The following is a 17,419-nucleotide window of genomic DNA, read 5'->3' as shown; positions in this document are numbered from 1 at the left end:
ACAGATTTTTAACTCCAAAGAGCGTTGCAACATCTGGAGCTGTCCAGCAGCGGAAGCGCCTGCCTCAGGGAGGAGGAGCCCAAATCGACAGGCTGAAGAAAACACTGTAGGCAGAGTTGCCAGGGAGCCATTCCTGCCAGATGAAATCCTGGCTAGGTGAACTTGAAGATCCTTTCCAAACTTCAGGTCATCTGAGACGGCTGAAGGCCAACACTGGGAGGAAGATGCTGAGATGTCCTTCAGTCTCTGAAGGGTGCTGTTTTCATCTCTGATGGGCAAAGAATGACATCAGCAGCAAGAGGGGTTTGAGTTAGACTTAGGGAAGAACTTCCATACAGGAAGAGGTTGACATCTTCCCTTCCCCATCTGATTTAGATGAAATGTACTCCGCCCAGAACCTGGCAAGAGGGAGGGCTGAACAGAGACCACGGAGGATCTGAGGACTACAAGGGGCCAGGGTGGGAAGGGAGCACAGAAATTGCTGAATCCAACACTTTTGTTTGAAAGGCAGGTGAAATGATGGGACTCACCCTTGATGGTGGACTGGGGTTACCTGGCCCCGAGTGCTTTGCGCCTTCCACTGCACAGAGGCCTCAGTCCACTGAGCGCCCTGCCTCCCTCTCATCACTTTGCCCCGCTGGAAAGCAGAAGGGGTTACTGGGCCCCTCCCCTCAGGGATCCCTTAGGGCCTGGGGGTGGTGAGAGGGGGCAGCTGCAGCTGCTCTACTGCTAGCTCCGAATTTCTTCAGATAATCAATTGGCCTCGGCTGCCGCTCTGCTCCACAGGATGGGAAAAGAAGGAGGTGGGGAGTGGGAGGAGGAAGGGAGAAAGGGACCAGGTCCTGGGAGAGGAGACTGTCAGGGAGATGGAAGTCCCTGGATGAGGGGAAAAGAGAGCGCTCCGGGGCTAGCACTCAGGGAGGAGGGAGGAACGGAAGGTTAGAAGAGGATGCATCTGGGGGCCCTCGTTTCACAACCTCCAAACCCCAGCAAGTGGGCCAGTGGGGTGGGGGAGGGGCGGTTTGGGGGCACCTGGCGAGTGAGGCTCTGGCACCTCACCCCTCCCTCCTCTAGCCCCTCCCCATCATGCCCCTTCGAGCTTTCCATGCCCTCTTCCATCCCCAGTTACCGCTGGCCTTGACCCTCCCATGCTGTCTGTCATAATTGCTCCCCTCTGCCCTTTTTCTCAGAAAACCCCACCCCCAGTGACAGAGCAGACAGCAGGGCCCCAGGGGTTTGAGAGAATGGGGGGGACTTCTTAGCCACTCCTCCCACTCCTCCCCTTACACACACACACACACACACACACACACACACACACACACACACACACACACTGTGTAGGCTGCCAGGCATATGGCCCCTTTGTGCCCACACAATGGAGGCCCTGCCTGTGCCCCTTTCCAGTCTGGGCACAGGGCTCCTCTCCCTCATTTCACCCACCTTCCTTCCTTCCCAATGCAGTGCCTGACTTCTTTGCCTTCTCTTCTTCCTCTTTCTGGAAGGCCCCTTAGGCCACCCCCTTCCTTCATCTTTCTGAGTCTTTCTTGCTTTCTTCTGTCCTTTCCTAAGCTCTTGAAATCCAACTGGGTAAGGATTGGGGACAGAAGAAAGAAGCTAACAGGAAGGTTAGTCCTCAAATGCTAATTCGCCAGAGAGAAGAAGGAAGAGAGCAGAGAGGGAGTTGGGGAGAAGGGAGGCAGTGTGGTGGCCGCAGCAGAAGCAGCAACATTGTGCTAGAGGAGAGAGAAAGCTCATACCTGGCAGCTGGAGGATGCGTGTCCCAGCTCCATACTTACCTTTTACGCTTTGTGTCATAATGAGCAAAGCACATGCTTCCCTGGGCCTCAACTTCCTCATCTGCAAAAAGGGGAAGATAATAAGACCTGCCTTAAAGAGGTGTTATGAAGATTAAACGAGATCATCGTGGCAGTGCTTAGCATGATAAGTTCTCACTTAGGGTACCTCAGGGGCAGCAAGTAAAAGGACCAACCTGTACTGTTGCACAGTCTGTGCACTGTACAATGTGCCAGGCCATGGCAGTGAAGGGGCCTGATATCCAGCCCTTGTTCCACCACACCAGTTGTGCCACTGGTGCCAGTGAGGATGCATGCATCCTTCAAGAGGTGGCCTTAGAATCAAGCCCCTCATGTGGGTTCCTGAGCATCAGTCAGGAGTCCAACCAAAAACTCAGGAGTCCTGACCACCTTGGAAACCAAGATAGAGTGGGAGGGGACAAGAGGCTGTGGATCCCTTAGCTCAGGCTTCTCTGGAGAGTTGGGTAGAGCCAAACTCTGAAATCTGCTAAACTGAGGATGGAGACATAGCAGCTGAGGAAAAGGGGGGTGGGTGCTGAAGAAACAGAAAAGGAGGGAGACCTGGGTGGGGTAATGTGGTCAGAACGCTGTGCTGGGTGGACCTCTTGCTCCTCCTTTTCCCCTGTTCCCTCCCTTAAGCAAGTTTCTCTAAGCCAGGTCTGATTATTGCTTATGGAGCACTGCCCCCTGCTGTCTGTGATTAGAGATGTTCTCACTCTTCCCCCTCTCTGGCTGGGAGCTGCTAAGAAATGGGAAATGAGAAGATGGTGCTAGACTGGGGACAAAGGGTGGAGGAGATGTGGTGGGACTTGCAATCCAAAGTTCTCTTCTTGTCAGAGGTTTCTGGAAGGTGGATGAGGGTTGATTGCTGTCTAGGGATAAATGGTGTTTCATTTACATATATTAATGGTTTATAATTTTCGGATTGATTTTTTCCTGTGTCCATTTCATTCAGGGTGTGTGTGTGTGTGTGTGTGTGTGTGTGTGTTTTCTACTCTGAGGGTGCTTGCCTGCTTCTGTGGTTGCTGTATGCGCGTACATCGGTGTGCTTGTTTTTTTGCCCTTTTTCATGTTGGAATCTGAGTGACAACTGTCAGGTATGGCACAGAGACCTGAAGCTGTTTAACTTCCTCTCCTTCCCTCTAGATTTTTTGTTTTGTTTTGTTTTGTTTTGTTTTTTACTTTTTATTGGAGTATAGTTGATTTTTACAATGTTGTGTTAGTTTCAGGTATACAGCAAAGTGAATCAGTTATACGTATACATATATCTACTCTTTCTTAAGATTCTCTTCCCATATAGACCATTACATCCTTCCCTCTAGGTTTTACCTCTGCCTTCCAGCTCCATCAGCCACATGGTTATGTACAAGTGACAGACTTTTGCTGGCTTCTGCCCTGCTTTGATCATTCCAAGAGCAGAGCCTTGTTCTGCTTTCACCTGAGACTCTTGGGTTTAACCTGGTTCCCGAGTGAAGTGAGAGGAGAGGGAGAGCCCTGAGATCACCACCTCTTTGCCATCCACCTCTCTGCTGTCCTTACTGGCATTTAAACTCCAGCCTTCTCCTTTTATAACCTTGTAGCTGTCTCCTTCACCAGTCAATCCCATTTTATTCAGTGCACCATGCATTTATTAACTAGCCAATGTGTACCTGACACTGTTCTAGGTTCTGAAATACAGGCCCAGGCTCCCCTCAGTATCTACTGGGGAGACAGACATAGAAACACATCAGTTTCCTGAGGATGAAAAGCATATGCAAGGATCAGAAGTCAGTATGAACTCAGAGGGAGTGCTGGTGAAGGAGGGAGCAGGTAAAACCTGAGCTGGGCTGCAAAGACTGAAAGGGATTTGCCAGGTCTGTGAAGGTGCTTGCGGAAAATTCTGCCGTGTGCTGTCAGGAACCCCCTTTGCAAATTTCCTCCTTCACTGGACAGGGCATTCACCTTCCCACATGCAGGAGTGTTGACTCACAGCCGGGGAGTCTGTCTCCAGGAATTGCCTTTGGAGGAGGAAAGCTGCCTTGCTTAAGGCTGCACTCCCTCCCTAGGCAGTGTACATGCAAGGGCTGCTTGGTGCGTGGGGTTACACAGCCCCATTCCAGGGACAGCCATGAAGGTCTGTCCCAGCTTGAGATCCCCCATGGGATTGCCAGAGGCCTCTCCTGCAATCCCATTGCATTTCAGTTTAGCTCTCTGCTTAATACAGCCTCTCTCACACCTCACAGGTATTCTCTCCTGAAAGCATCCTCCTGCATACACCTCAGTGTGTAAGAATCTCTTTCCCAGGGAACTCTACCTGAGACAGCGATATTCCAGGTAGAAGGCACTGTAGGTACGAAGGCATGGAGGCCTGAGGAGGCTTTGTGAGCGAGAGCACACCATAAACAGTTTGGTACTGTTAGGACATAAAATACGAGGGGCTGGTGGGACAGGAGAGTGATGGAGAACGGCGGGAGAGGAAAGCAGGGGCCAGGCAGGAGAGGCCTTATGTGTTATCCTAGGGAGCTTGTCCTTTGCCACTTAATGATGGGAAACCTGTAAATGTTGTCGAGTAGGGTAGATAAATGCCGTCAGGCTTACATTCTGGAAATGTCACTTTAAGGACAGTTCTGAAGACAGACGAGCAAGGGTAAGATCTGTGCAGGGAACAGTTTTAGAAGGCTATTGCAAGGTCAGCTGAGAGAAAAAGAGAGTCTATTTAAGCAGTGGCAGAGGGAATGGAGAGGAGAGGACAGATTTAGGAAAAGCTGTTTAAATGTGGATTCAACAGAACTTGGCGATTTATTAAATGTGAGAGGCTAGAAGAGAACTCCCAGGTTTCTGGCTGGGAAGCCTGGATGAACAGTGGCGCTGCCTTCCAAAATAGACCAAATAGGAGGAGAAACTGTGGGGGATTGTGGTGGGGATGGTGGCAGTAGTGGTGACATACTAAGGACACACTGAACAAGAACTGTTGAGGAGTCTTCCCATGGAGCTGTCCAGAAGGAAGTTGGCTCTCTGGGTTTGTGACTAAAGAGTTGGACCTCTTTGCTAGGACGTGTCCCAGAAATCTCCAACTCCACGTCCCCAAACTGGCCTCCTTATTCTCTCCTCCCCTCATCCCGACTTTTCCTTTGTTGCTCCTCATATGACTAAATGGCACCATCAGCATTCAATTGCCCTGGCTCCCACCTCCAATCCATCATCAACATCTATCCATTTTGCCTTCTAAACGAGACTTGGAACCGTTTCTTTATTTCCACGAGTGCCACCCCTGCTTTCCTTTGCCTGGACTAGCGCAGTTGCCGAGCTGTCTCCCTGCCTCTTGGTTTCCTCTCCTTAAATCCACCCTCCAGACTGCCATCAGAGTGACCTACCCCCAGTGCAAATCTAATCACGACAGTTCTAGATTCAAATCCTTTTAATGGCTCCCCATTATTTCTAGAATAAAAGCCAAATTCTTCAACATGGCACGAAATTCCCTTCATGGTGCAGCTCCTGCAAGTCTTTCCACCCCGACTGCTATTCCATCCTTCACACTTTGTCCTCTAACATTATAAGGAGCTCTCTGGCACACTCCACATTGTTCCTGACTTCTGTGCCTTTGCTCCTACTTCACCTATGTAGGTCCTACTCAACCTTCAAGACAACAAAGATGTCCCCTCTTCCAGGAAACCCTCCTATAGCCTCAAGTTGGCTCTTCCTGCTCCCCCTTAGCTTTCTATGCACATCTCTATGATTGCCCTCCCCACATTGAATGTTACTGAGATCATTTACCTACTATCACATGGGTTTTGGTGTGACTTGGGTGAGTTACTTGAAATCTCCAAACATCTGTTTCCTTATTAGAGATAACATGTTAAGCCCTTAGCCCCATGCTAGTGCATAACAAAGCTCAATAAATGGTGGTTATATTAAGACAAATTATTGCTTTTATTATCTTCCACTTCAGTTTTCTGTATTGTCCCAACATCTACCTGTTACCATTCACCTTGAGAATACGTATTCATCTATTCCAGTTCATTTGACATTTCAGACGGGGTTCTTGTTATTTTCCTCTGGAAGCTGTGTCTTATCTTTTCACTCCACTGGAAGCCATAGGATTACTCATTTTTAAAAAGCGTTTAAAAAATTACTGGACTTCCCTGGTGGCACAGTGGTTAAGAATCCACCTGCCAATGCAGGGGACACGGGTTCTATCCCTGATCTGGGAAGATCCTACATGCCGCAGAGCAACTAAGCCCGTGCGCCACAACTGCTGAGCCTGCGCTCTAGAGCCTGGGAGCCACAGCTACTGAAGTCTGAGTGCCTAGAGCCTGTGCTCCGCAACAAGAGAAGCCACCACAATGAGAAGCCCGCGCACCTCAACAAAGAGTAGCTCCCACTCGCCGCAACTAGAGAAAGCCTGAGCGCAGCAACGAAGACCCAACGCGGCCAAAAATAAATTAAAAAAAAAAAAAAGGCAAGTTTAAAAAAAAATTACCAAAGTAATATATGCCTACTGTAACAAATTCAAATAATACTAACATACATACATAGAGTTAAAAGTAGATGTACCAACTGTGTAGGTATGAATTACATACCCCTCCCCCAAAGTAATCTGTATTAACCATTTGGTCTGAACCATCTTTCCAAACTTTACATTACAAATATATATAAATACATAGGTGCATGCATTTAAAATTATATTGTACATTTACTGTTAGACTTTAACTTAATATGCACTGTTACTTTTTTTTAAACAACACACTATAAAAATCTTTTTTATGTATACATACAGACTAACTTCACTTTTTAATGCCAACCTTTTGAATGGCTCGTTTTTTGTTTTGTTTTTTTAAATTTATTTATTTTTGGCCGTGTTGGGTCTTCGTTTCTGTGCGAGGGCTTTGTCTAGTTGTGGCAAGCGGGGGCCACTCTTCATCGCGGTGCGCGGGCCTGTCACTATCGTGGCCTCTCTTGTTGTGGAGCACAGGCACCAGACGCGCAGGCTCAGTAATTGTGGCTCACGGGCCTAGTTGCTTCGCGGCATGTGGGATCTTCCCAGACCAGGGCTCAAACCCGTGTCCCCTGCATTGGCAGGCAGATTCTCAACCACTGCGCAACCAGGGAAGCCCTAACTTCACTTTTTAAACTTCTACATAGGACATATGTATGATAATTCATGTAACCATCCTCCTGCTGATGGACATTTAGGTTAATTCCAATCTTTTGTTATTAATAATGCTGCAGTGTATATCATTCTATGCATACATTTGTGCACTTATGTATGTATTTGCTCACTCAAATGTGAGCATTTTAGGAAGGTAGATTCTTAGAAATGGAACTGCTGGATTCAAGAGAATGTACATTTAAAATTTTGATAGATTCTTCCAAATTGCCCTCCAAAAAGTCTTTATCGACCTCCACTATACCAATTTTTCTTTAATTTGAATTTTCCCTATTTGAGGTTGATGATAATAATTTCATATGCTTATTAGATAATTTCATATGATAATAATTTCATATGCTTATTATTTCATATGCTTATAATAATTTCATATGCTTATTTGTACTTATTCTGTGAATTGCCTGTTCATATCATTGGCCTATTGAAAAAAACTGTTTATTTATTAAAATTTTTGGGTGAAGTAGAAAAGAACAGCTTTATTGCTTTGCCAGGCAAAGGGGAACACAGCAGGCTCGTGCCCTGAAAAACTGTGTGTCCCAACCTGGGGGGATTTGGTGAGGAGTTTTATAGCAATAGTTCAAGAGTGGGGTTGCTGATAAGGATCAGGGTGCACGCAATACCTTGCACTCCTTTGATCTAGTCTCAGGTGGTCTCCTCATGAGCTTCTCTGGTTCTCGAGTGAAAAAAACTGTTTATTTAAAAAAAATTTTACGCAATATTTTTTCTTTTAAAAAATACAATTGATTTTAAGGAAAACAAAAATGTTTTTGCTCTTCTTTTGTTCAACTGCTATAATCAAGTTAATTCCTCAGTTTGTGGCACACTAAATAATTCGTCTATGCCTCCTTTTTTGTTGCTTCCTCTTTTCCCATCCTTGACCCTATTTTCCTTGCCACCCCTCCCATAGGAATCTACTCATTTATTTAGTGCATGTGTTTGAATCTCCCTTTCATCCCTTTATTGACTCGTATGTATCCATGATCCGTACATTACATTATTTTGCATGTTTTTATATTTCAGGACAATATTGTGATGTACATCTCATTCTGTTTCTTTTACTTTTTCTTTTCTTTTTTATTCCTACTGAGCATTGTGTTTTAAAATTCTATTCTGCTTTTCTTATGAGATGGAATTTAAAACACAATATATGGTGAACTAGTTCTTTTTTTATCTGCATATGCCATATGTACATTCTATCAATACCATGTATTTATTATATAAGATTTTTCTCCCCCAGTTTTTTTCTGCAATGGATATCCTTGAATATGTCAATTTATTTATCCTTTGCAGGGTCATTTTTGTGATACATACCTAGGAATGGAACTGGATTATAGAATATACACATATTCAGTTTTATGAGATACTTCTAAATTGTGCTACAAAACATATCAACTCACCTTTGCACCGGCAGCTTGTGATGATCTCTATTTCCTACCACCTCACTAGCACCTGATATTATCCAACTTATAAGTTTTGCTGTTCAGGTAAATGTAAAGTCATAAGTATTCTTTTATTGTTTTGTTTGATTGTTGGGAATTTTCTAATTGATTGCAGTATCTCTAGGATTATAGGATTGTAAAATCTATAGGATTATGGATACTAACTCTTTTGCCATGCAAAACATTTTTATTTAGTCAAATTTATAGTTTTTTTCTTCTCTGGATTCTGTATTTTGGGCCTTGGCCTTCCTGGCTCCAAGATCAGAAGATAAAAAAAGAAACTCCACTGCTTTCTTCTAGTAGTTATATTATTATTATTGTTTTGGTGTTGTTGCTGTTTACCTTTGGTCCTTTGATCTATCTGCATTTCATTAGATATAAGAAATGAGGTAGGAATCCAACTTTGCTTTTTCCCAATGGTTACCTAATTATCCCAATACAATTTATTGAACAATCCATCTTTTTTTAAATTAAAAGAGCAATTTTATTTTTTCCTTTGCAATATTTTCATATATTACTTTTTGTTTTTTTTTTTTTTTTTAGTTTTGAGAGTTCTTTATATAATCTGGATACAAGTTCTCTATCAAATACGTGATTTGCAAATACTTCCCCCCAGTTTGTGACTTGTCTTTTCACCTCTTAGAAGTGTCTTTTGAAAGCACAAGTTCTTAACTTTGGTAAAGTCCAATTTATCATTTTATGTCTTTTATGGACCATGCTTTTAATGTCACGTCTAAGAGATTTTTTTTCTAACCAAAGGTCACAAAGATTTGCTCTTATGTTTTCTCCTGGAAGTTTTATATTTTACATTTAGCTTTGTGATCAATTTTGAATTAATTTTTGTGTATGATGCAAGGTGTGGATTGACATTCTTTTTCTGGGCGTGTAGATATCCAACTGTTCTATATTAAAAAGACTATCCCTTCTCTATTGTACTGCCTTTGCAATTTTGTCAACAATCAGTTGACCATATGTATGTGGATCTATTTATGAACTCCCTATTCTGTTCCATTGATCTACTTATCTTTTTTTTATGCATATGTTACACTGTCTTGAATACTGTAGCTTTATAATAAATCTTGAATTTATATAACATACATCTTTCAATTTTATTCTCTTTTTTCACAGTTGTTTTGGCTGTTCTAGGTATTTTACATTTCCATATAATGTTTAGAATCAGATTGTCAATTTCTATAAAAAAAGAAAAGATTGCTGTGATTTTGTTTGGGATTGCATTGAATCTTTAGATCAATTTTGGTAGAATTGAAATCTTATCAATACTGAGCCTTCCAATCCATGAACAATGTATACCTCCCCATTTATTTTGGTCTTCTTTAATTCCTCTGAGCAATGTTTTGTAGTTTTCAGAGCACATCTTTTTTTCTTCTGGCTGCTCCGCCCAGCATGTGGGATCTTAGTTCCCCACACCAAGGATCGAACCCACGCCCCCTGCATTGGAAGCGTGGAGTCCTAACCACTGGACTGCCAGGGAAGTCCCTCAGTGCACATTGTTTGTCAGACTTACCTTAAATGTTTTATATTTCTGATGCTATTATAAATGGTATTTTTAAATTTAATTTTTTGAGTGTTCGTTGCTAATGTTATGGGTTAAATTGTGTCCCCCCCACTGCAAGAGATATGTTAAAATTCTAACCTCCAGCACCTATGAATGTCAACTGATTTGGAAATAGGGTCTTTGCAGATGTAATTAGAGTTAAGATGAGGTCATACTTAAGTAGGGTGGGGCCTTAATCCAATATGATTGATGTCTTTATAAGAAGAGGGAAATTTGGATCCAGACATGCAGAGAGGGAAGATGATGTAAAAATCCACAGGGAACAGATGGCTGTGTGACAACAGAGGTAGAGATTGGAGTGATGCATTTACAAGCCAAGGAACCCATGGCTTGCCAGAAAACAACAGAAGCTAAAAAAGGCAAGGAAGGATTCTCTCCTAGATCCTTCAGAGGGAACATGGTCCTGTCAATACCTTGATATCAGATCCCTAGCCTCCAGAACCGTGAGAGAATACATTTCTGCTGTTTTAAACCATCCCAGTTTGTGATACTTTGTTATGGGCAGCTCTAGGAAACTAATAAAGCTAGTGTGTAGAAATATAATTGATTTTTGCGTATTGATCTCGTATCTTGAAAACTTGCTAAACTCAGTTATTAGTTCTAGTAACTTTAAAAAAGTATTCCATTGAATTTTCTATAAAGATGATTATGTCGTTTCTGAATAAAGACAATTTTACTTCTTCTTTTCCAATCTGGATGCCTTTTTTTTTTTTTTCCTTATTGCACTTGCTAGAACCTCCAGTATAATGTTGAGTAAAAGTGGTAAGAACATACATCCTTGCCTTTTTCCTCATCTTAGGAGAATCAATCTTTGAATATGATGTTATCCATAGTTTTTTGTAGATGCCCTTTATCAAGTTGAAGAAGTTCCCTTCTGTTCCAAATTTACTGAAAGTTTTTTTTTAATCAGAAATTGATATTGAATTTTTGTCAAATGTTTTTTGATAGATATTGAGATGACCATGTGTTTTCCTTTTTTTTTGTTTTTTCTTTTTTTAATCTTTTAAAATGTTTTCAATGTTTCATATGTTAAATCTATCTTGCATTTTTGGTCATGATGTATTATCCTTTTTATACAGTGATGGATTTGATTTGCTAAAATTTTGTTAAGGATTTTTGCAACTATTCATACTGGATATTGGTATGTAGTTTTCTTGTAATTTCTTTGTCTTATTCCGGTGTCAGAGTAACACTGGCTTTATATAATGACTTGGGAAGTATTCCCTGTGCTTCAATTTTCTGGAAGTTTGTATAAAATTGGCATTGTTTCTTTTTAAAATATTTGGTAGAAATCACCAGTAAAGCCATTTATACCTAGTGTTTTCTTTGTGGGAATCTTTTACACTTCAATTTCTTTAATAGCTATAGGGTGATTCAGATTATCTATTTCTTCTTGAGTGAGTTTGACATTTTGGTACTTTCATGGGATTTTTACATTCATCTAAATTGTCAGATTTATTGGCATAAAGCTGTTCATAATATTTTTCCATTATCCTTTTAATATCTTTAGAATCTGTAGTGATGTCACCTCTCTCATTACTGATATTAGTCATTTGTATTTTTTTTCTTGTTTTTCTGATCAGTCTGGCCAGATTTATCTATTTTACCTACCTCCTCAGAGAACTAGCTGTTGACTTCATTGATTTTTCTCTATTAATTTTCTGTTTTCTATTTCATTGATTTCTACTTGATCTTTATTATTTCCTTTCTTTTACTTACTCGGGGTTTAATTTGCACTCTTCCTCTAATTTTGTAAAGTGGAAGCTTATATCTTTGACTCAAGGCTTTTTTCTTTTCTATAATAGGCTGGTAGGCCCATGAGCTGGTGAGGAGTTGTATCTGTATTTCAAGTGAAACAATTAATGCTCAGTTAATAAGATATAGTTGACAGACTACTGAACAAGACTACTGAACAGACTACTGAACAAGAAATCGGGAGACTTAGGGAATTTTGGTGTTGCCAACTAATTAGCTGTATGATTTTGGGGCAGTGGGTTTACCTGCTCCGCCCTTGTTTCCTTATCTGTAAAATACAGAAAGATTCCTTTGACATCAAATATTCCAGTTTATCTCCTCTCAGTCTCTTCTCCTCTGTTAGGTTTCACTAGACAAACACTGTTGTGTCCCACCCACTGAGCCAAGTTCTGAGGATAGAAAGATATATAAAGCACTGTTTCTTTCACTTCAGAAGCTCACAGAACCAGCTGGGCAGACAGATATGTAAATAAGAAATTACCATACAATACCATAAAATGCAGAACTCTGGGAGCACAAAGGAGGCTCTCTGGGGAAAGGGGCATCTAACTCTGCTTGGGAAAGTTGGGGAGGAATCAAAGAGGAGACCACAGTGGAGTCTTGAAGGATGTACAGAATTTTCTAGGCAGAGTGGAGGGGGATGGGATTTCAGGCAAAGAAAACACCTCAGAAAGGAAGAGGCAGTAATAAAGCCCTAAGCTGGCAGAACAACCAGTAGATGGGTCTAGTTGGAACGTATGCGTATTGCATGTTTGGGCTTTGAATGCCCAGGGAGCAACAGGAGATAAGGCTGGAGGGGGAGACTCAAAGTCCTTACGTAGAGTGCCAAGAAGTTTCGATTTCATCTTGCAGACAGTGGGGAGTCATTGAATTGTTTTAGGCAATGGAGGGACACTCTGATTTCTCTTTCAGAAAAATCACACTGGCAACAGATAGAAAGATAGATTGGAAGGGAATGATACAAGTTTGGAAGTGAGAAAGGTCTGAATAAGCCAAGGGATTTGGGATGGGGGAGGGAAGATAATATGTTCCCTTTAAACCTATTATATTTAAAGTACCCAAAAGAATAGGCAAGTTAAAATGTCCAGTAGGAAGCTGGAAATTTGAGTCTGATGTTCAGAAGAGAGATCTGGATTTAAGATCATTAATAAGTAAGCACTGACTGAAGGCAAGGGAGAGAATGACATTACTTTGGGGGAGGATGTAAGGTGAGGAGTAAAGGGGCCAAAGGCTGAATTCTGGGAAATATCGATATTCAAAGTCAGGAAGAGGAAAGATATTGAGAGGATGGCTGGGTTGCAAGGAGCTGAGGAATGAAGGATAGTGGTGAGGAACCTACTCTTTTGAGAAGACTGGATGATAAGAAAAGAAAAGAGAGGGCTGAAGCAAGAGGAGGGTGCAAAATGGAGGGAGGTATTTTATTTTGCTACAAGAATTTGAAGTTAGATACAGTAGAGACTGGGGATAAGGAATGGAGTTGGGAAAGGATAAGATCTAATGAAACCTGGGGGGATTAGTCCTAGGCAAGGGAGGTGGGGGCATTCCTTGTGTCAAGAAAGGAGGAAGCCTATCAAAAAAGAGTTCGATTTAGTGGTTCTCACATTAGAATCACTGAAGTAACTTAAAAATTAAATGCTAATAGCTGGGCCACAACTCGGAAGTCTCTGGTTTAATTAGTCTGGCATGGGTCCTGGGTGTTGGTATGTTTTCAGAGCTTCCCAGGTGATTAAAATCTGCAGTCAAGGTTGAGAACCACTGGTTTAGTTGTAGGTGACTTTTTAGATTGGTGATAATAGGATGGGATCTGAGGAAGCTCACGCTTGATAAAGATTGGATGAATAGGGAGTAGTAAAGTTTGGGGATAGGTTAGGAATAGAGAAAGAGAAGGAAGTTAGAAGGGAAGGGGACTAATACTAACTTAGTGACTTTTCTGTGCCATTCATGTAGAAATGAATGAGGCTTGGTCCTTGTTCTCAAAGAGATCAGCATCTTATCTGAGAGAGACACCTCAAAACAAACCTATTACATCCTACAGTTCTTTTTTTAAAGTTTTTTTAAAGTTTTTTATTTTTAAAAATTTATTTATTTATTTATTTATGGCTGCGTTGGGTCTTTGTTGCTGCACGCGGGCTTTTCTTTAGTTGTGTCGAGCAGGGGCTGCTCTTTGTTGCGGTGCACAGGCTTCTCATTGTGGTGGCTTCTCTTGTTGCGGAGCATGGGCTCTAGGCACACGGGCTTCAGTAGTTGTGGCACTCAGGCTCAGTAGTTGTGGCTCACAGGCCCTAGAGCGCAGGCTCAGTAGCTGTGGCGCACGGGCTTAAGTTGCTCCGCGGCATGTGGGATCTTCCCGGACCAGGGCTTGAATCCGTATCCCCTGCATTGGCAGGCAGATTCTCAACCACTGCGCCACCAGGGAAGCCCCATCCTACAGTTCTTAACCAGCTAAGCGTTTTTTGTTTGTTTGTTTTTTCTATTTTGTATCCTTTTTCACTAAAAGTGAAAAAAAAAAAAATCCAGTTATTTCACAGTACAAACTGGGTCTGGGAATACTTTTGTAAGCATTGAGAACAGCCTTTCTAGGAAAGCGGGTGCTGGGGAGAGAGCTCTAGTTATCCTGAGAGGTTGAACTGTCCCCAGTTTTATCAACAGGGTTACAAGAAGATGGTGGTTCTTGTCCCACATGGGGGGTTCATTACTGGGGTCCCCTGTACCTGGGAGGTGGGTGAAATTGCTAATCACTCACATTGGAAACCTTTCATGGCCATCCCGTAGGCTGTGAAGTTTCTACGTCTGAGCAAGATACTAAGGATTCCTCTTTCTCAGCAGTGGAGCTGGGAAAGGGCCCTACTTTTCACCAGACTAGAAGACCTAACCTTTGACACTCTGGCATGGGCCTTACTTCCAGGAACAGCTTCTTGTGCACGGGAAGCAGGCAATTCTTCAGAGCTGGGACCTTCCCTTGGAGAGTGTCCACTGCCATGTCTTGAGCCCTTTGCATCTCCCTGGGAGACTCAACCTCCCAGGGCTCCTGAGAGGCCTGTGGTCGGCCTGTTCCATCACTGCTGCCCCAGGCCCATGAGCTGGTGAGGAGTTGAAAGAGCTTTTACTGAGGACCCTGGCTTTTGGCTGGGCGCCCCCTTCCTTGATCAGGATTCCCCAAAGCGCCAGGAATCCCCAAGTCATATAACAGAGAGGGGAAGTTTGATTGGGAATTGACTGGGGCACTATGGGTATGCAGAGGGGGTTCCTTCTGTTACCTTATTAGTTCCATATTATATGCAGGAATCGAGGCTTGAAGAAATTAAGAAACTTGCCCATGTGCTCCAAGCTAGGAGCTGTGCATTTTTTTTTTTTTTTTTTAAAGAGAACTTTTTTTTTTTTTTAGAAATTTAAATTTATTTATTTATTTATTTATTTATTTAGGCTGTGGTGGGTCTTCGTTTCTGTGCGAGGGCTTTCTCTAGTTGTGGCAGGCGGGGGCCACTCTTCATCGCGGTGCGCGGGCCTCTCACTGTCGCGGCCTCTCTTGTTGCGGAGCACAGGCTCCAGACGCGCAGGCTCAGCAGTTGTGGCTCATGGGCCTAGCTGCTCTGCGGCATGTGGGATCCTCCCGGAGCGGGGCACGAACCCGTGTCCCCTGCACTGGCAGGCAGACTCTTAACCACTGAGCCACCAGGGAAGCCCTAGGAGCTGTGCATTTGAAGTTCAACCTGTCCCACTCTGTTGTCCTTCAGGCTCCTGACCTCCCTCTGTCACTGTAGGTTGGCCTCTTTGGGAAAATCCTGGTTGGATGTCACCTCAGCATTCTCCTCCCTCCTAAAGAATTAGGCTAGTTCCCTTGGGCCCCAGGGCACATGGGCCTCTTCTTTGTGTCTCCATTTCTTCATTCTGTGAATTAAGGATGTGTGAAGTCCAGATGGGTTTCCATCCTAGGGGTGAGGGTGGAGGACAGTTCAGAGAATAGCTGCATGGGACACACCACACCAGTCAGATTTAATGTTGGACCTCTCCTCTGAAATCCAGTGTTTTTGTTACAGAGATATAACGGAAAGCCCCCAATCTCACCCTCAGAGAGAGAAAAGAGGGTCATAGCTTACTGCAGTTTGATGCCTGATCTCTGTTAATCCTGACGCTTCATTTGTTGACATCCTGACTTAGGTTTCAAGCTTTAGGTGGGGAGAGGTTACAGAGCTATCTGTAATTCTGGCATCAGAAGCAGTGTTTCCTATTCTTTGGGCCCTTTTGAGGTCTGTGAAACAGGCTATCATCATGTGAACACAGTTCACAGTAAACCTGCTGGATAGTCAGGTGGGGCTGTGGCAGCTAGGACATTCCCAACACTGTGTCAAATTACACACTTGCTGCCCAGCACCGGGGGTGTGCTCTGGGTGGGCTGGGAGCACCCTAAGCCCTCTCTACCACGTTTTACCCTTCCCCAGCTCTCCTGCCAACCGTCCCCCACACCGGCAGGACCTCCAGTGCAGCCCAGTGCCTGGCACATGATAGGCACCAAGCAAATGAGCACCTGAATGCATGCAGAGACTTGGGTACCTGAAATGATGATTCTGCATATTTCATGCAGTCTTGGTGTTCAGTCACTTGCAGACCCATGATGTGGGAAGAGAGTACTGTATGAGGAAAGGCAAGGGTTTGGGTCAAGAAGGGAAGTCTGTCTTAAGGCTCTATTAAGACCTAAAGAATGACATATTGGAATGGTCACAGTGCAGATGAAGTTGACTCTGTTCTCATCTTTGGTCAGGTTAGAATGGATGACCAAAAAGTCTGACACTAAGTCTCAGAAAAAATTTTTTCATCAGAGAGGAGAAAAATCCCCAACAAGTCAGGAACAGAGAGGCTGGGAGTCTCCTACCCTGAGACTTTTTAATCACAGGGTTGGGTGAGAAGGTTATCAGGACTGGAAGCCCTAAGATGTTGAGATGTTGAGAGAGCCTTGCCCTGCCAGAGATGAAGTGTGCAAATGTGCTTTTGAAGTATTATTATTCTAGGTAAGTGCGGGTTGCACACAATACTAATGACATTATAATAATACTTTTGCTTTCACTCACTCCAAGGAGTACATGTACTTTTCACAAGCCTAGACTTTTATAGTGGGGGTCAGTCTTGGTGGGTTCAAAGCTACTGCCCCACTTCATGAAACTCAGCTGGTTTCTTGGCATACTCTAAAGCAGAAATGCCCGATTATGTCGGATACTTGTGGTACCCTACAATCCCTGTGTAGTGCCATCAGCTCCAGTGTATGTGAAACCCTGGGGCCAAGAGCCCTGCCTACTTGGGGTTAGGACCTGATAGGTTAACGCATTTTTACACTTGGAGGTTTCCTGGGAGAAGGGCCTCTCTCCCCTGCCATCCAAACTTCCCGGCGCCCTCGTCGTCTCCCTTCCCCCACTCCCCCAGGGCAGGGTTTCCTTTGTAATTAATCCCAACGCTCAAACCAGAGGGGAGGAAAAAAGTGTTAATGAAGAGAGCGTCCCAGACTGACTGGGCGGTCGCCGCTCGCAGCTAGAACACCAAGTAATTAAATTATTTTTGGAAGCCGGGGGATATGGTGGCGACGGTGTCAGGGAAATCCCCGTATGCATGGGAAGAAGGGAGCATTTCTCGCCACTAATTAAAACCAGGGATGACTTGCTCTTCTCGCAGCCCTAGAGGGGGCAAAAACTCAATC

This window comes from Balaenoptera borealis, assembly GCF_965194805.1.
Source record: "Balaenoptera borealis genome assembly, chromosome: 1".
Taxonomy (NCBI): domain Eukaryota; kingdom Metazoa; phylum Chordata; class Mammalia; order Artiodactyla; family Balaenopteridae; genus Balaenoptera; species Balaenoptera borealis.
Note: the sequence above shows the minus strand (reverse complement) of the source record.